Below are 24,764 nucleotides of genomic sequence, written 5' to 3'. Positions count from 1 at the left end.
TTATTTTCCTTCTGCAGACTTGTTAACCTTAAATTATTTTTCCAGGATAAGGAGGAAGATGAACAGCAACAAATGGATGTTTTTAAATATCATGCTTCATCATTCACACCCCCTATGCATCCCTCTGTAAGTCTTTTTCTACATAGTGTACTCAGTGATTTACATTTTCAGTACAATTCTCATCAACCAATGTCTAATAACATGACAGATAGTGATTTATCTAGTTTAGATGAACTAGTAAGAAACAAAGATTTGGTCATTCTTCATGAGATAAGGGTGGGGCGATGGTGGTGATGGATTGGAGTTATTATGATATGGAGGCTCACCAACAACTAGGTGATGCCCGATACTATACCAAAATGCCACTGGACCCCACACCAGTATTTAGTGAACAGATTAATGATTTCTTACATTCTGCGGTTGACAATGGGATTATAACTACCAAAACATTAACACAACTTACTATCACTGACCCGGCTAGACAATTAATCTATTTCCTGCCAAAGATACATAAGGATTTCTCACATCCACCAGGTAGGCCCATTGTGTCGGGCATAGGATCACTTACTGAGCCGCTTTCTCAATTTCTGACTAGGTATTTAAAACCACTACTACCATGGGTTAAATCTAGGATACAGGATACCACCCAATTTTTGGGTATTGTCAATCATGCAATTAGAACAGGATTGGTGGTTATGCACACTAGATGTAAGCTCATTATATACCAACATCCCTCATTGGGCTGGTCTTGATGCTATTGAATATTGGCTTTATAAATCTAACATGTACCAACCTGGCTTCAACACTTTTCTGTTAAATTTGACTGAACATGTACTGACTAAAACGTCTTTTCTATGATCAGGAATGTTATTTACAGATCAGAAGGTACAGCAATGGGGCTTCTTTGCCCCATTTATGCTGATCTATTCATGGCTTATATTGAGGAAATAATGATTTATGATGATACTCATAACTTGTTTTGCCTGATATTGACATCTGGAGATATTTGGATGACTGCTGGATGGTGGAGATCAGATATTGGATACCTCCGAGAATTTATGGAATATCTAAATGATAACAAATGGGGAATTCAGTTTACTATCACTTATGACCAAAAATCCATTACGTTTTTGGATGTTTTGGTTACAAAAAATGAGGATAATACCCTGAATACTGAAGTTTATAGGAAGTTCCCCCAGTACAAAACTTTACTCCATGCCTCCAGCTTTCATCCAAAACATATCGCCAAAAACATTCCAAAATCACAATTTCTTAGAATAAGACGTAATTGTTCGGATGATGCTAGCTTCAAACATCATGCACATGATTTACATAATAGATTTATCAATAGAGGATAAAGCTCAGGATATGTTACTATGGCCCAAAATTATGCTCAGGGCTTACATAGAGAAAATCTATTGACATATAAACAGAAATCTTCATCTCCAAATATATTACGTTTCACCACTGCGTTGGCAGGAATACCAACAGATTTATGGATATCATCAAAGACAATTGGAATATACTTAAAGCTGATAGTAAGATTCAAACATTTATTCCCAGTACATGTTCCTTTCTTTCATAAAGGAAAAACTTAGCAGGATATTTTAATCATTATAAACATCATTCTGAGTCCAGTCTACCTCAGTTATACCAAACCACTATTTTGCATAGATTGATTGATGTTCTGTGGACATTATGCTAATTGCAAAACATATTTTGAAGTCTAAGGAATTCAGCAGTAGAATCAGCAGTACTGTTTTTGACATTCGATTTTTTGCCAATTGTAATACAGATTGGGCTATCTATATGGCATGCTGCAGTTGCCATGCATTTTATATAGGTCAGACCTCTCGACCATTCAGGTTACGTATGTCTGAACACCTGAGTGACATTAAATGTAAAAGAACTACTAATGCTCTATATAAACATACACTTACACATCCAACAGCTGAATTCCATTTCATCATTATAGATAAACTTATTGGGGATCGAACTCATAAACTTGGCTGGCATAAGAAACTTGATGCCAGGGAGAAAAAATGGATCACGAAACTTGGTGCCCTATTTAACCCAGGACTCAATGAATATTTATAAAAGAATTTAGCAATAATATCTCCTATGATGTATATGCATTATGGTTTATATCACACATTATTACATAAATATTCATGAGTTCACTAATTAGATATGCAATTGTCAACCAGTCACTTGTTATTGCTCATTATATAAGACTTGACTTTGTGCCTTTTGTAAAACACTGAAGAAGGCCAGGAATAATATTGGCCGAAACCGGTCTGTTTTGTACAAGCTTGGAATGAAGTTGTTTTTACAAGCTTGAAATGAAGCTTTAGTAGTTCTTTATTAAACTACTATTTACCACACGGCTCACTTTTTGCTGGCTTTGGTTTCCATTTTTTTGTCTGTTTTTTGCCGTGCAACTCCCTACGCGCAGGGGAACTTTGTTTTGGATACACTCTAATGCAACAATCCCACATTCATCAAATATACTAAAAATTAAAGAAGCAATCCAAACTCCAAAAACTACATAAATCCATTGAAAAGTAAACCCTTTTATTGAAATTAACAGAGAAGGCATTTGTCTGATAACTTATATTGACTTGCACAAAACAATTTAATATTCACAGTCTTTTTTCAGTGGACACAAATATTCCTCATTCCCAAGCATTCTCCTGTTTCTTTGACAGTTTACAGCATGCTGCACAGTAACACCCTCCCCAGGAACGTATAGACATCAGCTCAAATCTGCATATCCCTATTAGCACTTTCATTTTCTTCCGTCATTCTTTGTAATGCATAGTTTCCTTAAATAGTAGATTAAAAATAGCTTTTTTGCATGCAGAAGCTTCACTTCATATCTCCCATGTATATCTATGGGTCCAATACAGAAGATCATCTTTTCAAAAAGTCAAATTTCATATGATCAATACCATATGATCAACCTTTTGGAAAGTCAGACTTCAGAAAACAATAAATTTTATTTATTATTTATTTTATTTTATTTTACATTTGTTGACCGGGCTAGTCCAGCTGGATACATATCCCTTTTCAGTAGAGGCCCGGGGAGAAAAGCTCCAACATAAAAGCAATACATGATGAGAGCAAGTTACATTTACAATATAAGAATAGGAAATGACAATGACTTAATATAAGCACAAGTAGCAAAGCTACAGGTTAAACAAACTAGTGTTATATGATAAACACAGTGACAATAATGGACTAGGAACTAGCTTATCAGGGCAAATTATTAAATAGCTATTTTTTGTGGGAGGGCAAGTGCACATGTCCCCCCCCACAATTATTATATATACCAACTCCAGCATTCCACTACAGTGGGGTAGAAAGGTACATTCTCTGATCCCCACTTTACTGCAATCTCTGTTCAAAAGCTTCAACTTTCCAAAAAGTCATTTATACAGTCTTGACCATATGAGGTTTGACTTCCCAAAGAGTCAAGCTTCTGAATGAGACCCATATCTGTGTGTGTGTATGTGTGTGTGTGTGTGTGTGTGTGTGTGTGTGTGTGTGTGTGTGTGTGTGTATATATATATATATATATATATATATATATATATATATATATAAAATAATCTTTGTTGTAAACCATATTGTCTTTTTTTTCTTTCAGAAATGGGAATTACAACTGTTATCCTCATATGTTCTGTCAGACAACTAATTAGCTATCCACTGCAAAACATGTGGACTTATGGAGTTACGTTTAGATATTTCTTACTTCTCATGCCATATTATACCAAATGCCTCTCTGTTAATTCCCACATACCTTATTGTTCATATAAAGTCTACTTTTATTTACTAAGATCTTCAATTCTTTGTAAAACCTTTACATCAATTATTTATAATTTTCCTCACAGTAGTTATTTAAAAGATAAAATGTAGGATATACCAACATATGACTGAATTACACTGCGGTGGTGGTGCGGTAGCATTGTCCCCTCATAGCAAGACGTTGTCCCATTCGATTCTCAGCTAGAGCGTCTTCTGTGTGGAGGCATACGTGAATGGGGCGTGCCTTCGTTGAAGGTTGTGCATCAGGGCTGGTAACCCAGTACGTAAAAATCCACTACCAATCATTAGCGGACCGGAGTTCCGCTGTGGCGACCCCTAACTGGGAAAAGCCAAAAGGCACAAACAAACCAACATATGACTGAAAGCTAAGAAAATAGTTTGCTATTTAATGCTTAAAAGGATAACACTTTCAAGACCCTAACAGTCACTTCATCAGACCATTTAAAACTTTTAAAACAAAATATGATAAATACTCAGTAACATCCAATGAAAAATTACAATTCAAACATCCTACATCCAATCACCTTAAGATGTCAATAATTGAAATGAATACAGAGTAATCTAGATGACACTATCAATGTACTTAGAAAAGATTTTTGGTCACTATCTTGATAGTAAGATATAGAAGGAGCATTGAGAGTTAATATGTCTTTTTAATAGATCAGCTAGTATAATTAGGAAGTTTAGAATTTTTGCATTGAAGTGTCTGCATAAGTACTTTTACACACTAGCTAGACTACATAAAAAGTTTCCTAATGTTAACCCAGAATGTTGAAGTTGTAAAAAAGGATTAAGATGCGATTGGAGTCATGTATGTTGGGGATGTAACTCAATTAAAGACTTTATTAGGGAAATGAGCAGGACTGTGTAAGTGATAGCTGAACAAAAGATTTAAGTTCACAAAGAGATGATGTTTCTAGGGATACCTAGATGCAAGGTGTACTAGAAGGTAAGAGAATTAATACTGATAATTGCTATGTCCAAAAATAACCAGGAAATGGAAAATGCAAAGTTCTCTTCACCCAAGACTGGATGAGACAGTCAAGAGGAGAAGGTAAACACTTGCACCACACCACACTCATCACATAGTCCCTCAAAACCTATACCACCAAAACACACATATAGAAACACAAAATATACACCTACATTTGCAGAGGCTCTCAATAAAAATCTGAGCAAGCAACAGAGCCCTCCAAAGTAGAAACGCACACAACCTCCACCCCCCAACACAACCCAAATGACAAACAGCCCACAGACTCAGTGTGCCACTCAACCACAGCCCATAAGACATAACAACATACCCAACACTCTATTCATAGGTGACTCTATAGTCAGGCACACTGATGTTCCACTCACCAGGCTAAACAAGGAGAAAGTTACTGTCAACTACCTGTCAGGTGCCAGGATCTGCCATATGACACACACACTCAGGTCACTCCACAACAAGTACAAATATCGAAACCACCAGGAAATAAACTAAGAACAAAGGTTGAAGAACAAACTCCAGGAAAACAGCAACCAGTCCAACTCGAACTCTTTATTGACCAAGAAAAACAATTGTTTTCTTGGAGTTTGTTCTTCAACCTTTGTTACAAGTACAAATATGACTCTGCCATTGTCCATGTTGGTGTGAATGACCTTAGATATACCTGCCTGGACTACATGAAAAGAGACATAGAAGAGCTCTCTGATCTTGTAGCCCAGGCAGGTATGACCCTAGCCCTGAGTAGCATCCTGCCATCACCCAGAATGGTACCACAGTACAAGGACAAAATGAGTGACTTCAACAATTGGCTAAGCTTCTGGTGTCACTCTAAGGGAATCCAGTATCTGTCTGCCTGAGATGACATGATCGACAGACCACAATGCTTTGCCAGAGATGATCTACACCTGTCGTCCTTGGGATTCCGGATACTGGCTAAGGTTCTTGCCATCCCTATAGTGCCTTTTTTAGGCAAGGTTCAAATGACAAATTCACCACTGTAACAGGTACAAGTAAGCAAAATCTGAGGGTAATGCTACTTAATGCTAGAAGTCTAAACCTCAAAATGCACTCTCTCTTGGCACTCCTTAAAATGAAGAACATCGACATCTGTGCAGTGGCAGAGACCTGGTTCAAGGCTCCAGAGAGCACCCCTGCATTACCAGGCTATAATTCTTACCTCACCTTTTGGCCACCTAACCTGGACTGAAACACTAAAGGCAGAGGCATGTCCATATTTATTAAGGATACCCACACCTCCAGGCTAGTTGCTCAGCATAATACATCCAAGATTATCCAAATGCAACTAACTCTGGGCAAGACTGCAATCCAAATTGTAGCTTGCTACAGATCCCCCACCATGCCCCAGGATTCCCACTTCTCATTTCTAGATACACTGGAAAATATTAGGGTACAACCCAACATCCTAATAATGGGCAATTTCAACTACCCCACCATTAACTGGGAAAACTACTCATGTACCAACTCTTTTGCTCAACATTTTCTGGAATTCATGAATTCCAACTCCTTGGATCAACTTATCCACACCACCACCAGGGGCAGCAATATCCTAGACTTGGTCATTACCAACATGGGTGACCAGTGTTCCACACCAAAGGTCAATTCCTCATTGGTCAGATCCGACTACAAGCTAATCCCCCTAGACATCCACACCCCGTCCCCAACTCCCATTAGGGAAACTACCGTAAAAAAAATTTCTCCAAAGCCAACTTCACGCTTCTTAAGACAGAAGTGGCAAACTTCACGATACCCATGCAGACGGACAATAGAGGTATGACTGCTGAATCCTACATAATTGCAGTTTATAAGCACTTACACGAGTGCATGGAGCGTGCTATCCCTAACAGAACTAAGATGCTATCCTCCAAAAAATAGACCAATCTGGTGGTCCCCTGCCATAAACAAACTCTACAACAGAAGAAAGAAACTGTTGCAAAAAAGAGTAAAATCTCATGATTGGAGGAACTCCCTGGTCAGCCTCAGTAAGAAGCTGAGATCCCTCATAAAATCCTCCAAAGCTAGTTATGAAAACAAAATTGCCACTGATTCTAAAGACAACCACAAAGCATTCTATAGCTATGTCAAGAATCTCAATGGCAACACTCAGATCTGCTCTGAGTTACAGCACAATGGCACTAAATATACAGAACCAACTGATATTGCCAACATCCTGGCAGATAGGTTCAGTGCTAACTTTAACCCCCTCTCACCCCATAAAGGGCCCATCTTTATACCGGAGGAATGCAAAGTTCTTGTAATCACGGCTGCACAGGTAAAAACCACACTCTCCAAAGCCAAGAACACAGCATCCATGGGACCTGACAACATCCCAGGCTGCGTTCTACACAAACTACAGAGCGAACTGGCACCCCACCTAAGTACCATGTTCAATCATAGCCTCACCTCAGGCTTTGTGCCCACAGAATGGTGCACAGCAATGGTTATCCCACTCCACAAAGGGGGAGCCACCACGGACCCCTGGAACTACCACCCCATTAGCCTGATGAGCCTGGTCTGCAAGGCCATGGAATGTATCATCATGGAACTTATAAACAAAGACATTGGTAATCTCCAAACTCTGGACCCCACCCAGTTTGGGTTTGTAAAATTTTATTTTATTTTATTTTTTTTTATTTATTATTTGTTGACCGGGAACAGGCAGATCATGTCTCTGAAACCTGATAGACTTCTTTGAAGCAGTCACCAAAGCCATAGATGAGGGTAAGGTGGTTCACACAGCCTATCTAGATCTTGCCAAGGCTTTTGACACCACCCCCACTCTGGAATTATATATAAACTCAATAAACTAGGTATAAATCCCTATGTCACAAGATGGGTTGCCAACTGGCTCACTAACAGAAACCACACTGTGAAAGTAGCAGACTCCAAATCCAACTTCAGACCAGTGACAAATGGAGTACCACAGGGTTGAGTCCTGGGTCCTCTCCTGCTTGATATCTACTTCTCTGAAGTACAGGCTAACACAGACGGTCTTTGGCTAATGAAGTTCACAGATGACTGCAAACTAGGAGCCATAATCGAAACTCCTAATGATGTGGACATCCTACAAAAGGGCCTCACTGAGACAGATACCTGGTGTCAAAGCCATGGCCTCAAGCTCAATGCCAAAAAATGCATTGTCATCCCCTTTGGTAAAAACTCTGTACCCATGAACTAGCACATAGGCAGTAGTAAACTTAACACCGAAAGTGTGATAAGAGACCTTGGGACACAGGCAGACAGTAGTCTCTCCTTTGATAATCACATCGCCACAGTAGTAAGGAAATCCTTCTATGTGGCATACCTCATCACAAAAGGTTTCTCATCTAGGAAAAAAGAGGTCATTGTTCCACTCTACTCGTCACTCATTAGACCCATTATAGAGTGCAACACCCCTTTTGCTATGTACCTCACAAGACATCTACAACAACTGGAAAGACCGCAGAAATACCTCACAAAGAAGATTACTGGCCTCAAACAGCTGCCCTGTGCAGACCGTCTCAAAAATCTCCAGCTTTACTCCGTTGCATATCGCCTACTCAGAGGCGATCTCTGCCTAACATACAAAGCTATATCAAACCCAGAGCTGTTGGACAAGCTCCACTTAAAGAAATCCCAATCCCTCAGAGCTACACGCTCTAGGGACCTAAACCTTGTCACCACAATAAACAGAACATGCTGGAGGGATATATTCCTGTCCCAGAGACTTCCCATACTCTGGAACAGACTACCTATCTATGTCAGAGCTCCTCATTAGCACTCTTCAAGAAAAATCTTGATGATTGGATGGGAAATAGGAAATTCATACCTGGGGATCACTTCTGTGGCTCTGCTCGACAGTGACACAGGAAAATAATTTTCTTGGGTGGCGAAAGCCAGGGTACCTTTTTGGCTAGGCTTATATAGGCCCTAGGGCCAATAGACTAGTACCTACCAATGAACCTATGTATTTAGCCCTGTAATTGAGAAGTCATTCGCTCTAGTTGATTTGTATCATACTGATGAGCAAACCATTTACAAATTTACAAAAAGGGCAAACCAGTGAACAAACTTAAGTGAATCCCTTGAATAAAATAGAGTAGTTTAAGTTGAATGATGGTTGATTCAAAGCAAAGGATCATTGGCTTTATCGTGGGGATTTAATTGTAAATAGCTTTGAGGAGTTTGGGAGGAGGTGGGGATTTTGATAATACTCTCTTGTTTATAGTCTGTACTTTATTGGTTAGGGAAAATGTCTATTTTTTTCCTTTGTTCTTCTACATTATTAGATGGGATTTAGAGTATATGAACACATTACTGTTTTGTTGATATAGCACAATCAAGAAATTGGACATTATTAAATAAATGTTAAATAAATGTTTTTATATTTACCAAAACCACATTTTTTTCATGGGGTAAATACTTGACAGGACATTTGGATTTTAATACTTGTCTTGATTGCTATCCCCAGTCACTAGGGCTTTTAAAGTACAGTGCTTGGATAGCCTGATACATTTGATATCTATATATTGTACAACCTAATGATGTTATCAAAGATTTCATATTTTATTTCATTGTTGTATATGTAACAATAATATGGAATGGAATGTGTCTTAATAATGGTGAGCCAACTTAAAAAAAAGAAATAATAATAAAGCTGTGTTTTATGCATATGTGCTTACAGAGTTGCTACAGCTGCCATATACAAGATCAGTTAGGTCAAGGAAATGGCAAATAGCAAGTCTTCATTACTCCCGAAATGCCAAGTGCTTAAGTCATTTGAATTAAATTTTCCAATGGCCTTTGTAAAGCCCAAAACATGTGTTCCTAAGATATTCACGTGTTGCTTCTGTGTTTCCATGTGGAAGTGTGTGGTACCATATGTTGACTGCCTAGAATGTCTGAAACTAACAATAGAAGTAAACTGACTTTAGTATTGACACCTGTCTTATTTCTGCAGTTTGGTGTTGCATGTTCTTGGAAACTAGGAAACACAGGTAAACTTTTATTGGGAGTGACTGCTATTACCTGATTTTTTCTCACTTATTTGACAAGAGTTTTGCTTTCCTGGTGTGTTTCTTTCTGTAACTACAGGCATGAAGGATTACTTGAAAGTCTCAGAAAATCAAAAGGAGAGACAAATCAGAAGCTTCCTACCATAACTGCACCTGCTCCAAGAACTTAATCAAAGATGACTACATTGAGTCTTGCTTAGAAACTTTTGAAATGTCACAAGAAAACTAGGATACGTTAGATAGGGAACAAAATTCTTTCTCCCTAGCTAACAAGGGAAGCATTGGAAACTTACATGAATATGGAGGGGACTGATTGCACTATGAAAAACTTAAATAGCAAATATTAGGTAGGTCTGGGGTAAGTTCTTTAATGCTAGCTGCAAAGTTCTCAACTGGACTTTCTGAAAAACTGTTTGGAGTTCAGATGTCTGATTTGAAACACAAATTTAAAGTTGTGGTTAGAGCCTAATAATAGTAACATGAAAATATTAGAAATATTAGAAAAGCTAGCAGTAGACAGATTTGAAAGGCCGCTACCTAGAAAATGGATGTTACAAAATGATCCCAAGAATTCTGTCAAGTTAGTAACTTTTGTAGAATGTTAATGGATCACCGTTTAAAATTGTAGTGCTTGCTTCCAAATCTAAACTTACAGTAACAAAATGTACAGTCTTCTGTGAAACAAATGTGTCAAGTAATACATTAAGTTGTTTCAGATGTGAAGGAAGAAGTCACATAACCAGATTCTGTTCCACAGGTAATGTGATCAATACCACTAGCAGAAGTGTGAAAATGGATGCACTTGGTGCAAATCAAACTATTTCTGTGGAATCTGGTAAAACTGACACAGAGGATTCTGAAGTGAAAATTAACACAAAGCAGATGTATATATAGGGACTTTCAAAAGGTATCAATCAGAATTAGCTCAAAAATAGAGAAAGAAGGGGACTTAAGCATGCACCCTCAGAGCAGAGAAATCGTCATGAGTACTAAAAGTGAGATAGCTAGGAAAATGCAAAGTTGTAAATCAATTACTGTCAAAGGGGAACAGAAATATAAAGAAAAGGAGAATTCTCGAGAACAGGTGTGTATGTAAACCAGAAAAACTAAAGCAGAAGTAATGTTTTTTGGTTGAAACCTTGCCTTCCTCAAGGAAGACAAAGTTAGAACCTCATATGACATTTTTAAAAGAGGAAGCTATACCTTCCCCATTAAGACAAGCTACTGAAGAAACTAAGCCAGAATTAGTAGGCTTAATGTTAATTGTTTTGTTTTCCATCCATGGATCTAAGTTGTGCTTGAAAATGGATAGGATGAACTTTTTATGTGGAATGGGAGCCTGTTTCACAGCAGCAGTATCCATAGTGAAATATACCTGTCCCTCCAAACCATTGTGTTGATGTTGCAGAAAAGGTTTAGATGCCTAGACAGAGTATGTCTGATGCCATTTGACTTGCTAATGTGCAGGAAATCCATTGGTAATGTGTTGGAAGATGCCTTGTGTGATGCCCCTCCTCTGGGCCTGTAATCAAGGAGCCTGAATCCTCACCACTGACACTGGAGGGTTACATTCACTTGGAGCAAAAATAGATATACTCAGTATTTCCAGATACAGTTCTCTGCATCAAGTACACTTTCCCTTAAGAGCACACAGGGGGCATACTCTTTCTGGGGCTGTGTTTCCTTCTCTCTCTTCAGGCCCCAATAAGACTCTCCACTGGCACAGTTATACAGTTGAGTCCAAAGCAGAGTGTCCCAGGCCAAGTCCTCTACCACTCTCTCTGTGAAACCAGTGCACTCTGTCCCTGCTTCAAGTAGCTGACACACACAATCTGAGATTTGATTTTCATACACACACACACACACACACACACACACACACACACACACACACACACACACACACACACACACATACACACACATGTATACCTGGGAAAGGCTGGCACAAATTTACTAGCTATGCCCCTCTTCCCAGACTATAAGGTAGATACTGTCATCAGACACTCCAAGGCTAGTTACTCTAAGGCTCTTACAAGGATACCCAATTATACTGAGTAAAATTAATATTAATACAAATGGTAGTGTTTGACCAGTGCAGTAAGGCTTTCAGGAGTGGCCACAGTGTCACCAAATAAATGTAAGTACTCTCAAATGTTAGAATATTCTCCAAAAGACCAGCCACAATGAAAAGTTTGACTATATTTAATAGTAAATAATAAAAGAACATAAAAATACTGAACATCTATTTACAATAAACACCTACATTTCAAAGGAAATATTAAAAATAACACAGATGGATAGATTCATGCAGATACAATAGGCAGAGTTAGAACTTTTGTGTTAGTGTTCTGGACTTTTTTTACTAGAATAACATTTTTATTGGCAGTACTCACTAGTTAGTGTGCTGGTTATTTAAGCAAAAACCCACCCCTGGGTGTGGGTAATGCTGGATTTACCCACGGTTGGTGTGGTTTGGTCACGAGGGCGAAGCCCAAGTGGCCAAACAAAGACAACCATGGGTAAATCCAGCATTACCCACACCCAGAAGTGGGCTATTGCTATTATACAATGACATTATTTAAGAAACAAAATACTTACTTTTCTTAAATAATGGCATTGTATAATGCCTCCGTGCTGCCCTTCCACAGCTGTCTGGTATTCTGCAGCAGTTCTGATGTACTGTGCATGCGTATGTTTACGCATTACATCAGAGCTGTGTGGGTGGAAGCAACGGACAAAGCAAGATCTCCGTTGCTTTTTACAAAGTGTCTCGCTATGTTAAAGGAGTTTAACATAGTGAGACAGCTTTAAAAAAAGCAACGGAGAATCTGTTGCTTTTTTTAAAGCTGTCTCGCTATGTTAAACCCATTTAACATAGCAAGACAACTTTAAAAAAAGCAACGGAGAAAGGAAGAGCTCCGTTACTTTTTTTAAAGCTGTCTCGCTATGTTAAACTCCTTTAACATAGCGAGAAAGTTTCTAAAAAGCAATGGAGATCTTGCACTCTCCTTTGCTGTAAAAAAAAAAAAAGACTTATACTTATAAGTCCGGGCGACCGGACCTTTTTCCATTAGTATAAGTCTTTGATTTACAATGTGCACGCTGACCAATCAGCGTGCATGTTTTGGAATATTAATGGGGACGTTGTTGTATAATTAAGCAATAACCCATGGCTGGGTATGGGTAATGCTGGATTTACTATGGTTGGTGTGGTTTGGTCACGAGGGCAAAGCCAGAGTGGCCAAACAAAGACAACCGTGGGTAAATCTAGCATTACCCACACCCAGAGGTAGGTTATTGCTATTATACAATGACATTATTTAAGAAAAAAATACTTACTTTTCTTAAATAATGGCATTGTATAATGCCTCCTTGCTGCCTTTCTGCAGCTGTCCAGTATTCTGCGGCAGTTCTGATGTACTGTGCATGTGTATGGTTACACAGTACATCAGAACTGTGTGTGTGGAAGCAATGGAGAAAGGAAGATCTCCGTTGCTTTTAAAAACTTGTCTCACTATGTTAGAAGAGTTTAACATAGGGAGACAGCTTTAAAAAAAGCAACAGAGAAAGGAAAATCTCTGTTGCTTTTTTTTTTTTTTTTTAAGATATCTCGCTATGTTAAACTCATTTAACATAGCGAGATAACAGCAACGAAGCTCTTCTGTTCTCCATTGCTGTCCAAAAAAAAAAAGACTTACACTAATGGAAAAAGTCCGGGTGACCGGAACTTTTTCAGTTAGTATAAGTCTTTGATTTACATTGTGCACACTAACCAATCAGCGTGCATGTTTTGGAATATTAATGGGGGGGGGGGTTGTTGTATAATTAAAGGCAGTCTGTACAGGTAGTTTTCAAGCAACATGCCTGCACATGCAAATCAGAAGGCGGTGTGTGTAGATAAGTGACTAAACACAGGTGAGATGATTCTCAGTCAGTATGGAATATGATTGCTCTGCATTAATGAAGAGGTGTAACTTGGTGTATCCAATGGGAAAATAGTGTATTGAACAGAGATGGTAGCTGATGTTAATGGTATCAGAAGGACTGGTTAATTTGAACCAATCTGATTTACTTTGGTTACTACCAATACCAGTATAGAATAGATGAGTTTCTGATAACATCCACAATTGTGGGCATTCCTAGTTTGACAAAGCAGCAAACCATGGATCAGTAGAGTTACTGTGATCTGCCTAACAACATCTGCATCATATGCTGACCACAAATGTCATCCCAGGGATATATGTGTTATCCTTTTGAACTAGGAACCAACAAAAAAATGAAGAAACCAGGAATTAACCAACAGAAGACCTCACCAAATCCAAAACTTCCAGACAATAAGCGTACCAACAAATACAACTGTCCCTTCTTCTTGGAGATAAGCTTCCTTTGACTCCTTTTGAACTAGACACCAAAGTATGTGTTGCCTTACTCCCTCTCGCTATAAAAACTTTGTAACATCCAACATAACAAACTATGATTCTCTACGTTCTCTGCCAAAATAATCCTGTGTGAGTTCCTGACTGTGTAAGTCAGCACATGTGACTTCCAAGAAGAACACAAACTATAGCACCACCACACATGAATTTTATGATTATGACATACTCCTTCTTCACACACCCTTGGGGTAACACTGATCACACACATATTGCAGTTAAGGCACCATTTTTTCTTCAGCTAGATTTGTGTCAACAGAAAAGACTATAATTCACTGAAATGCCAGATGGTCTCCAGTTCACATGACATCATTGTCAGTATTCAGGAATGAAATCCTGGTGAGTGTGTAACATCCACTGGCACATCCAGCAGGTGGATTTCCTTAAGGAAACCGCTGTTAGTAAGTGTACGAAGCACACTGCTGAATAATGCATAAAGTCATCTGTCTATATATGCGGTGTAGTAATTCTTCCAAAATGTTCTCAGATGCTGCTCTTAAACTGTTGCTAATGACAACAGTGCACCATCCTTGCACCATAGCCTTACATCACTGTAATGTCTGTCATGAATAAATCCTTGCTATGGTGGATGACAATGTTATGCTGTTCATTGACTAACTTTCTGTAGCTGACTTATTTCTATTATACAACAAAATTAAGCAAAAAACTGTTAGGCACACAAGTATAAACAAAGAGACCGGGATATGCACATACATAGTCAGGTACATCGAACACACAGAAAACACACAAGCATAAAATCACAATCAGAAATGCTGTTAAGAGCCAAAACCATCAGAAGAGTTTACAAAGTTTGTAACACAATTTACATCACGTATTCCACTAACTGTAAACAAGTGTAAGGACTGGTTAAAAACAAACAAAACTATGCAACCCCCTTAGATTACAGTGCATTAAGGCCGGAGGGAGGGAAGGAGGAAACAAGAAGGGAAATAACTTTACCTTTTTATATTACCAGGAATGTTTTAATGTGCTTTAGTGTGCTCACATGTAGTTCAGATAAAATGGATGTGAAGGATGTACCGTATGTATCTGAATGATCATGCTTACCCTAAGCTCTTCTAAGTTGTCAGAATTATAGCAGTGATTTCTAATTTCATTGTATTTTCATTTCATTAAATTAATTATCTATTTCTGTTAAAAATGTGAAGCATTTTTTTTGAATACTGCAAAGGAGCTCAAATTATTTGAATTTATTTTAGCTCATCATTCTTTCCCCTACATGCCTATAGAATAGAATAGGATATAACTTTATTCACGGATATCATCATTGCCTTTATCATAGTGTGAACATCCCGTAGTCTGTCTCCTTACTTGGAATTTTAGGATAACTGCATAAATAATTTTCTTTCTTTGACTAGAATGCTTTAAGCTGAAGGTTTTATATGTACTGGCGGAAAAGTTGCCATTTAGCTGCTGATCTGAAAATAAACAAATAAAATTAAATTAAATTAAATTGAATTGAATTAAATTAATGCATTCATAAACATGTTTATTGTCTTTTTGCAGAACTCCTGAAATATAGTTTTGAGACATGATGACATTCTGGTAAATTTTGTGGTATGATGACTTATTAAGTAAACATGATAACATGACAATATTAATTTAATTCCCATTTAATGTGGTACATTTTGTATTAAATATCATAGGGTAGCATTTTTATGACTTGATCTTTCCTATTAACTCCATTTACATTTTGAAAACATGACCAATTTTATCATATCATTTTTTTCTATAAATGAGACTAATACAACACATAGAAAACCATTGCATATATCAACTAATGTCCCAGGGATTAATATATATTATGAAATATTTTATAATAAAATGCAAAAACTACATGAATCATTAACAGCCAAAGCCTAAGGGCTACAAGTGGGTCTGTTAAAAGAAGTACAAAATTAGGCATTGCTGGAGGTCTCAAACAAAAGGATGCAACAATAAATTTTAAACATCAGAGTAGGCACCTATCAAAATAGATGAGCCTCCATGCCGAGATGACAGGGGTTAATGGAGGGAGGTCAAGGCATACAGTTTGGATTAACTGTCATCAGGCAAGAATCCGAGCAACCTCATTCATTAACTGGAACTTTTCATCTGCTTAAAATACTGTAATAAAAGACCCTTGTGTAACAGACTTTTAAGAACTCCATATGCCTTTTACTGAAAACCAATATCTTGTAATTATCCGCCAAAAAAGAGAACAAAATAAATGGAAGACTGAGCTGAAAATTTCATGGTATACAGTGTGACAGTGTACTAATTGGTTCTGCACTAATAAACAGAGTCTGCTTATGATAAAAAGAATATTCTGCCCCAGAGACCTGCTTGTTTTCTTTGAATATATATGTATCCAAAACAGGTGTCCTGTCCCGATGAAAAAAAAATATATATATATTTATATATATATATATATATATATATACATGCTTAATTAAATGAAGGTTTATTCCCAGCACTACATTTTATTGGTGGTTGTGATTAGCCTTGCACAACCACCACATACATACATAAGAGGATAGCTGTTGCTCAGTTTATTCTAGAGCCTACTGAAGTAGTCTATCAAGTAGAATTACAAGTGTAACCTGGCTCCTTTACATGGTGGAGTGGAGCTGTGATTGAGCTGCGTTGGAGACCCAGACGTCCTGAGTTTGATTAGCTGTACAGGTGGTAGAACAGTAGAGTTAGTAGGTGGGAAGGAGTACCAGCCATCAGCATGCCAGTTCCTGGAAAGGAGGGTGGGATTTTTGCTTGGAATTTTGTTCTCCGCTGGTGATGGGCATGGTACTGTACCTGCATAGTAGATAACCACTGAATTTGGAATATGATAGGGTTGGAGCTAAATGGCACTAAATATAAAATTACAAACGCACATATACATAGAACTCTTCTTAGGTACTGTTAGTATCATAGAACTGTAGAAGTGAAAGAAAATGTTAGCTTTTATTTGGGACTCAAACCCAAGGCCTCCAGCATATTGTGTGGACAACATCACCGCTGGACATGTAAGACCCTGTGCACAGTTAGGTGTTGAGCTTGCCATTAAGAGGTGTTCCTTTCAAAAAGGAAACTTCCCAGTATAGTGATTAAGGTCAGATTACAAACCCTTATACAGACATAGAGAAATCCCTTTGCATAAGCTCTATTAAAATCACAGAAGTGAAAGAAAAACATTTGCTCTCATTTGGGACTCAAACCCAAGACCTCTCACTGGACCAATAAGAACCTCTATACAGTTAGGTGTTCAGTTTTCTCTTAAGAACATTTTTCTTCAGCTAGGAAACCCACAGAATGGTGCTTAGAGTTAATAACCATGCTGGATGGTACAGAGCCACAGAGTGGAAAATAAATTAGCTGCAAAAAGCAGGATGAATCAAATTAAAACTGGAAATATGTATATAAGGAGAATGTAAAATACAATGTTTAAAAGAGGAATTTTAGTATTTTAGTAGCTATGTGGCACAGGGTTCTTGTACAAAAGGATGACATATGAAACAAAGGATGCTATAGCGTATAGAAAAGGTCTACAATGTCATAAGAGGATGATACTCTGAAAAAGAATAGCCTGGATATGTCTTAATCAGTGTAGAGGGTACAGTAAAGAATAGCCTGAATAGCCTGGACATGTCTTAATCAGTGTAGAGGGTACAAAAGGAATAGCCTGGACATGTCTTAATCAGTGTAGAGGGTACACAAAGAATAGTCTGGACATGTCTTAATCAGTGTCGAGGGTACAAAAAGAATAGCCTGGACATGTCTTAATCAGTGTCGAGGGTACAGTAAAGAATAGCCTGGACATGTCTTAATCAGTGTAGAGGGTACAAAAAGAATAGCCTGGACATGTCTTAATCAGTGTAGAGGGTACACAAAGAATAGCCTGGATATGTCTTAATCAGTGTAGAGGGTACAAAAAGAATAGCCTGGACATGTCTTAATCAGTGTCGAGGGTACACAAAGAATAGCCTGGATATGTCTTAATCAGTGTAGAGGGTACAAAAAGAATAGCCTGGACATGTCTTAATCAGTGTCGAGGGTACAGTAAAGAATAGCCTGGACATGTCTTAATCAGTGTAGAGGGTACAAAAGGAATATCCTGGACATGTCTTAATCAGTGTCAAGGGTACAGTAAAGAATAGCCTGGACATGTCTTAATCAGTGTCGAGGGTACAGTAAAGAATAGCCTGGACATGTCTTAATCAGTGTCGAGGGTACAGTAAAGAATAGCCTGGACATGTCTTAATCAGTGTCGAGGGTACACAAAGAATAGCCTGGACATGTCTTAATCAGTGTCGAGGGTACAAAAAGAATAGCCTGGACATGTCTTAATCAGTGTCGAGGGTACACAAAGAATAGCCTGGACATGTCTTAATCAGTGTCGAGGGTACAGTAAAGAATAGCCTGGACATGTCTTAATCAGTGTCGAGGGTACAGTAAAGAATAGGCTGGACATGTCTTAATCAGTGTCGAGGGTACAGTAAAGAATAGCCTGGACATGTCTTAATCAGTGTCAAGGGTACAGTAAAGAATAGCCTGGACATGTCTTAATCAGTGTCGAGGGTACAGTAAAGAATAGCCTGGACATGTCTTAATCAGTGTCAAGGGTACAGTAAAGAATAGCCTGGACATGTCTTAATCAGTGTCGAGGGTACAGTAAAGAATAGCCTGGACATGTCTTAATCAGTGTCGAGGGTACAAAAAGAATAGCCTGGACATGTCTTAATCAGTGTCGAGGGTACAGTAAAGAATAGCCTGGACATGTCTTAATCAGTGTCGAGGGTACAGTAAAGAATAGCCTGGACATGTCTTAATCAGTGTCGAGGGTACAGTAAAGAATAGCCTGGACATGTCTTAATCAGTGTCGAGGGTACAGTAAAGAATAGCCTGGACATGTCTTAATCAGTGTCGAGGGTACAGTAAAGAATAGCCTGGACATGTCTTAATCAGTGTCGAGGGTACAGTAAAGAATAGCCTGGACATGTCTTAATCAGTGTCGAGGGTACAGTAAAGAATAGCCTGGACATGTCTTAATCAGTGTCGAGGGTACAGTAAAGAATAGCCTGGACATGTCTTAATCAGTGTCGAGGGTACAGTAAAGAATAGCCTGGACATGTCTTAATCAGTGTCGAGGGTACAGTAAAGAATAGCCTGGACATGTCTTAATCAGTGTCGAGGGTACAGTAAAGAATAGCCTGGACATGTCTTAATCAGTGTCGAGGGTACAAAAAGAATAGCCTGGACATGTCTTAATCAGTGTCGAGGGTACAAAAAGAATAGCCTGGACATGTCTTAATCAGTGTCGAGGGTACAGTAAAGAATAGCCTGGACATGTCTTAATCAGTGTCGAGGGTACAGTAAAGAATAGCCTGGACATGTCTTAATCAGTGTCGAGGGTACAGTAAAGAATAGCCTGGACATGTCTTAATCAGTGTCGAGGGTACAGTAAAGAATAGCCTGGACATGTCTTAATCAGTGTCGAGGGTACAGTAAAGAATAGCCTGGACATGTCTTAATCAGTGTCGAGGGTACAGTAAAGAATAGCCTGGACATGTCTTAATCAGTGTCGAGGGTACAGTAAAGAATAGCCTGGACATGTCTTAATCAGTGTCGAGGGTACAGTAAAGAATAGCCTGGACATGTCTTAATCAGTGTCGAGGGTACAGTAAAGAATAGCCTGGACATGTCTTAATCAGTGTCGAGGGTACAGTAAAGAATAGCCTGGACATGTCTTAATCAGTGTCGAGGGTACAGTAAAGAATAGCCTGGACATGTCTTAATCAGTGTCGAGGGTACAGTAAAGAATAGCCTGGACATGTCTTAATCAGTGTCAAGGGTATACAAAGAATAGCCTGGACATGTCTTAATCAGTGTCGAGGGTACAGTAAAGAATAGCCTGGACATGTCTTAATCAGTGTCGAGGGTACAGTAAAGAATAGCCTGGACATGTCTTAATCAGTGTCGAGGGTACAGTAAAGAATAGCCTGGACATGTCTTAATCAGTGTCGAGGGTACAGTAAAGAATAGCCTGGACATGTCTTAATCAGTGTCGAGGGTACAGTAAAGAATAGCCTGGACATGTCTTAATCAGTGTCGAGGGTACAGTAAAGAATAGCCTGGACATGTCTTAATCAGTGTCGAGGGTACAGTAAAGAATAGCCTGGACATGTCTTAATCAGTGTCGAGGGTACAGTAAAGAATAGCCTGGACATGTCTTAATCAGTGTCGAGGGTACAGTAAAGAATAGCCTGGACATGTCTTAATCAGTGTCGAGGGTACAGTAAAGAATAGCCTGGACATGTCTTAATCAGTGTCGAGGGTACAGTAAAGAATAGCCTGGACATGTCTTAATCAGTGTCGAGGGTACAGTAAAGAATAGCCTGGACATGTCTTAATCAGTGTCGAGGGTACAGTAAAGAATAGCCTGGACATGTCTTAATCAGTGTCGAGGGTACAGTAAAGAATAGCCTGGACATGTCTTAATCAGTGTCGAGGGTACAGTAAAGAATAGCCTGGACATGTCTTAATCAGTGTCGAGGGTACAGTAAAGAATAGCCTGGACATGTCTTAATCAGTGTCGAGGGTACAGTAAAGAATAGCCTGGACATGTCTTAATCAGTGTCGAGGGTACAGTAAAGAATAGCCTGGACATGTCTTAATCAGTGTCGAGGGTACAGTAAAGAATAGCCTGGACATGTCTTAATCAGTGTCGAGGGTACAGTAAAGAATAGCCTGGACATGTCTTAATCAGTGTCGAGGGTACAGTAAAGAATAGCCTGGACATGTCTTAATCAGTGTCGAGGGTACAGTAAAGAATAGCCTGGACATGTCTTAATCAGTGTCGAGGGTACAGTAAAGAATAGCCTGGACATGTCTTAATCAGTGTCGAGGGTACAGTAAAGAATAGCCTGGACATGTCTTAATCAGTGTCGAGGGTACAGTAAAGAATAGCCTGGACATGTCTTAATCAGTGTCGAGGGTACAGTAAAGAATAGCCTGGACATGTCTTAATCAGTGTCGAGGGTACAGTAAAGAATAGCCTGGACATGTCTTAATCAGTGTCGAGGGTACAGTAAAGAATAGCCTGGACATGTCTTAATCAGTGTCGAGGGTACAGTAAAGAATAGCCTGGACATGTCTTAATCAGTGTCGAGGGTACAGTAAAGAATAGCCTGGACATGTCTTAATCAGTGTCGAGGGTACAAAAAGAATAGCCTGGACATGTCTTAATCAGTGTCGAGGGTACAGTAAAGAATAGCCTGGACATGTCTTAATCAGTGAGGGTACAGTAAAGAATAGCCTGGACATGTCTTAATCAGTGTCGAGGGTACAAAAAGAATAGCTTGGACATGTCTTAATCAGTGTCGAGGGTACAGTAAAGAATAGCCTGGACATGTCTTAATCAGTGTTGAGGGTACAGTAAAGAATAGCCTGGACATGTCTTAATCAGTGTTGAGGGTACAGTAAAGAATAGCCTGGACATGTCTTAATCAGTGTCGATGGTGCAGTAAAGAATAGCCTGGACATGTCTTAATCACTGTAGAGGGTACTAAAAGAATAGCCTGGATATGTCTTAATCAGTGTAGAGGGTACAAAAAGAATAGCCTTGATATGTCTTAATCAGTGTAGAGGGTACAAAAAGAATAGCCTGGACATGTCTTAATCACTGTAGAGGGTACTAAAAGAAAAGCCTGGATATGTCTTACTCAGTGTAGAGGGTACAAAAAGAATAGCCTTGATATGTCTTAGTCAGTGTCGAGGGTACAGTAAAGAATAGCCTGGACATGTCATAATCAGTGTCGAGGGTACAAAAAGAATAGCCTGGACATGTCTTAGTGTCAAGGGTACAGTAAAGAATAGCCCGGACATGTCTTAATCAGTGTCGAGGGTACAGTAAAGAATAGCCTGGACATGTTATAATCAGTGTCCAGGGTACAGTAAAGAATAGCCTGGACATGTCTTAATCAGTGTCGAGGGTACACAAAGAATAGCCTGGATATGTCTTAATCAGTGTCGGGGGTACAAAAAGAATAGCCTGGACATGTCTTAATCAGCGTCGAAGGTACAAAAAGAATAGCCTGGACATGTCTTAATCAGTGTCGAGGGTACAGTAAAGAATAGCCTGGACATGTCTTAATCAGTGTCGAGGGTACAGTAAAGAATAAACTGGACATGTCTTAATCAGTGTCGAGGGTACAGTAAAGAATAGCCTGAACATGTCTTAATCAGTGTCACGGGTACAGTAAAGAATAGACTGGACATGTCTTAATAAGTGTCGAGGATACAGTAAAGAATAGCCTGGATATGTCTTAATCAGTGTCAAGGGTACAGTAAAGAATAGCTTGGACGCGTCATAATCAGTGTCGAGGGTACAAAAAAAATAGCTTGGACATGTCTTAATCAGTGTCAAGGGTACAGTAAAGAATAGCCTGGACATGTCTTAATCAGTGTCGAGGGTACAGTAAAGAATAGCCTGGACATGTTATAATCAGTGTCCAGGGTACAGTAAAGAATAGCCTGGACATGTACTAATCAGTGTCGAGGGTACACAAAGAATAGCCTGGATATGTCTTAATCAGTGTCGGGGGTACAAAAAGAATAGCCTGGACATGTCTTAATAAGTGTCAAGGGTACAAGAAGAATAGCTTGGACATGTCTTAATCAGTGTCGAGGGTACAAAAAGAATAGCTTGGACATGTCTTAATCAGTGTTGAGGGTACAGTAAAGAATAGCCTGGACATGTCTTAATCAGTGTCGAGGGTACAGTAAAGAATAGCCTGGACATGTCTTAATAAGTGTCGAGGGTACAGTAAACAATAGCCTGGACATGTCTTAATCAGTGTCGAGGGTAGAGTAAAGAATAGCCTGGACATGTCTTAATCAATGTGAAGGGTACAAAAAGAATAGCCTGGACATGTCTTAATCAGTGTTGAGGATAGAGTAAAGAATAGCCTGAACATGTCTTAATCAATGTCGAGGGTACAGTAAAGAATAGCTTGGACATGTCTTAATCAATGTCGAGGGTACAAAAAGAATAGCCTGGACATGTCTTAATCAGTGTTGAGGGTACAGTAAAGAATAGCCTGGACATGTCTTAATCAGTGTCGTGGATACAGTAAATAGCCTCTACATGTCTTAATCAGTGTCAAGGGTACAGTAAATAGCCTGGACATGTCTTAATAAGTGTCGAGGGTACAGGAAAGAATAGCGTGGACATGTCTTAATCAGTGTAGAGGGTACAGGAAAGAATAGCCTGGACATGTCTTAATCAGTGTCGAGGGTACAGTAAAGTATAGCCTGCACATGTCTTAATCAGTGTCAAGGGTACAGTAAAGAATAGCCTGGACATGTATTAATCAGTGTAGAGGGTACAGTAAAGAATAGCCTGAACATGTCTTAATCAGTGTCAAGGATACAGTAAAGAATAGCCTGGACATGTCTCAGTCAGTGTCAAGGGTACAGTGAAGAATAGCCTGGACATGTCTTAATCATTGTCGAGGGTACAAAAAGAATAGCCTGGACATGTCTTAATCAGTGTCGAGGATACAAAAAGAATAGCCTGGACATGTCTTAATCTTTGTTGAGGGTACAGTAAAGAATAGCCTGGACATGTGTCAGTCAGTGTCAAGGGTACAGTGAAGAATAGCCTGGACATGTCTTAATCAGTGTCAGGGATACAGTAAAGAATAGCCTGGACATGTCTTAGTCAGTGTCGAGGGTACAGTAAAGAATAGCCTGGACATGTCTTAATCAGTGTTGAGGGTACAAAAAGAATAGCCTGGACATGTCTTAATCAGTGTCAAGGGTACAGTAAAGAATAGCCTGGACATGTCTTAATCAGTGTCGAGGGTACAGTAAAGAATAGCCTGGACATGTCTTAATCAGTGTCGAGTGTACAGTAAAGAATTGGCTGGACATGTCTTAGTGTTGAGGGTACAGTAAAGAATAGCCTGGACATGTCTTAATCAGTGTCGAGGGTACAGTAAAGAATAGCCTGGATATGTCTTAATCAGTGTCGAGGGTACAGTAAAGTATAGGCTGGACATGTCTTAATCAGTGTCGAGGGTAGAGTAAAGAATAGCCTGGACATGTCTTAATCAGTGTCGAGGGTACAGTAAAGAATAGCCTGGACATGTCTTAATCAGTGTCGAGGGTACAAAAAAATAGCCTGGACATGTCTTAATCAGTGTCGAAAAGAATAGCCTGGACATGTCTTAATCAGTGTCGAGGGTACAGTAAAGAATAGCCTGGACATGTCTTAATCAGTGTCGAGGGTACAGTAAAGAATAGCTTGGACACGTCATAATCAGTGTCGAGGGTACAAAAAAAATAGCTTAGACATGTCTTAATCAGTGTCGCGGGTACAAAAAGAATAGCTTGGACATGTCTTAATCAGTGTCGAGGGTACAGTAAAGAATAGCCTGGACATGTTATAATCAGTGTCCAGGGTACAGAAAAGAATAGCCTGGACATGTCTTAATCAGTGTCGAG

The sequence above is a fragment of the Protopterus annectens genome, chromosome 14.part0 (assembly GCF_019279795.1).
Source record: "Protopterus annectens isolate FY-2018-M chromosome 14.part0, PAN1.0, whole genome shotgun sequence".
Taxonomy (NCBI): domain Eukaryota; kingdom Metazoa; phylum Chordata; order Ceratodontiformes; family Protopteridae; genus Protopterus; species Protopterus annectens.
Note: the sequence above shows the minus strand (reverse complement) of the source record.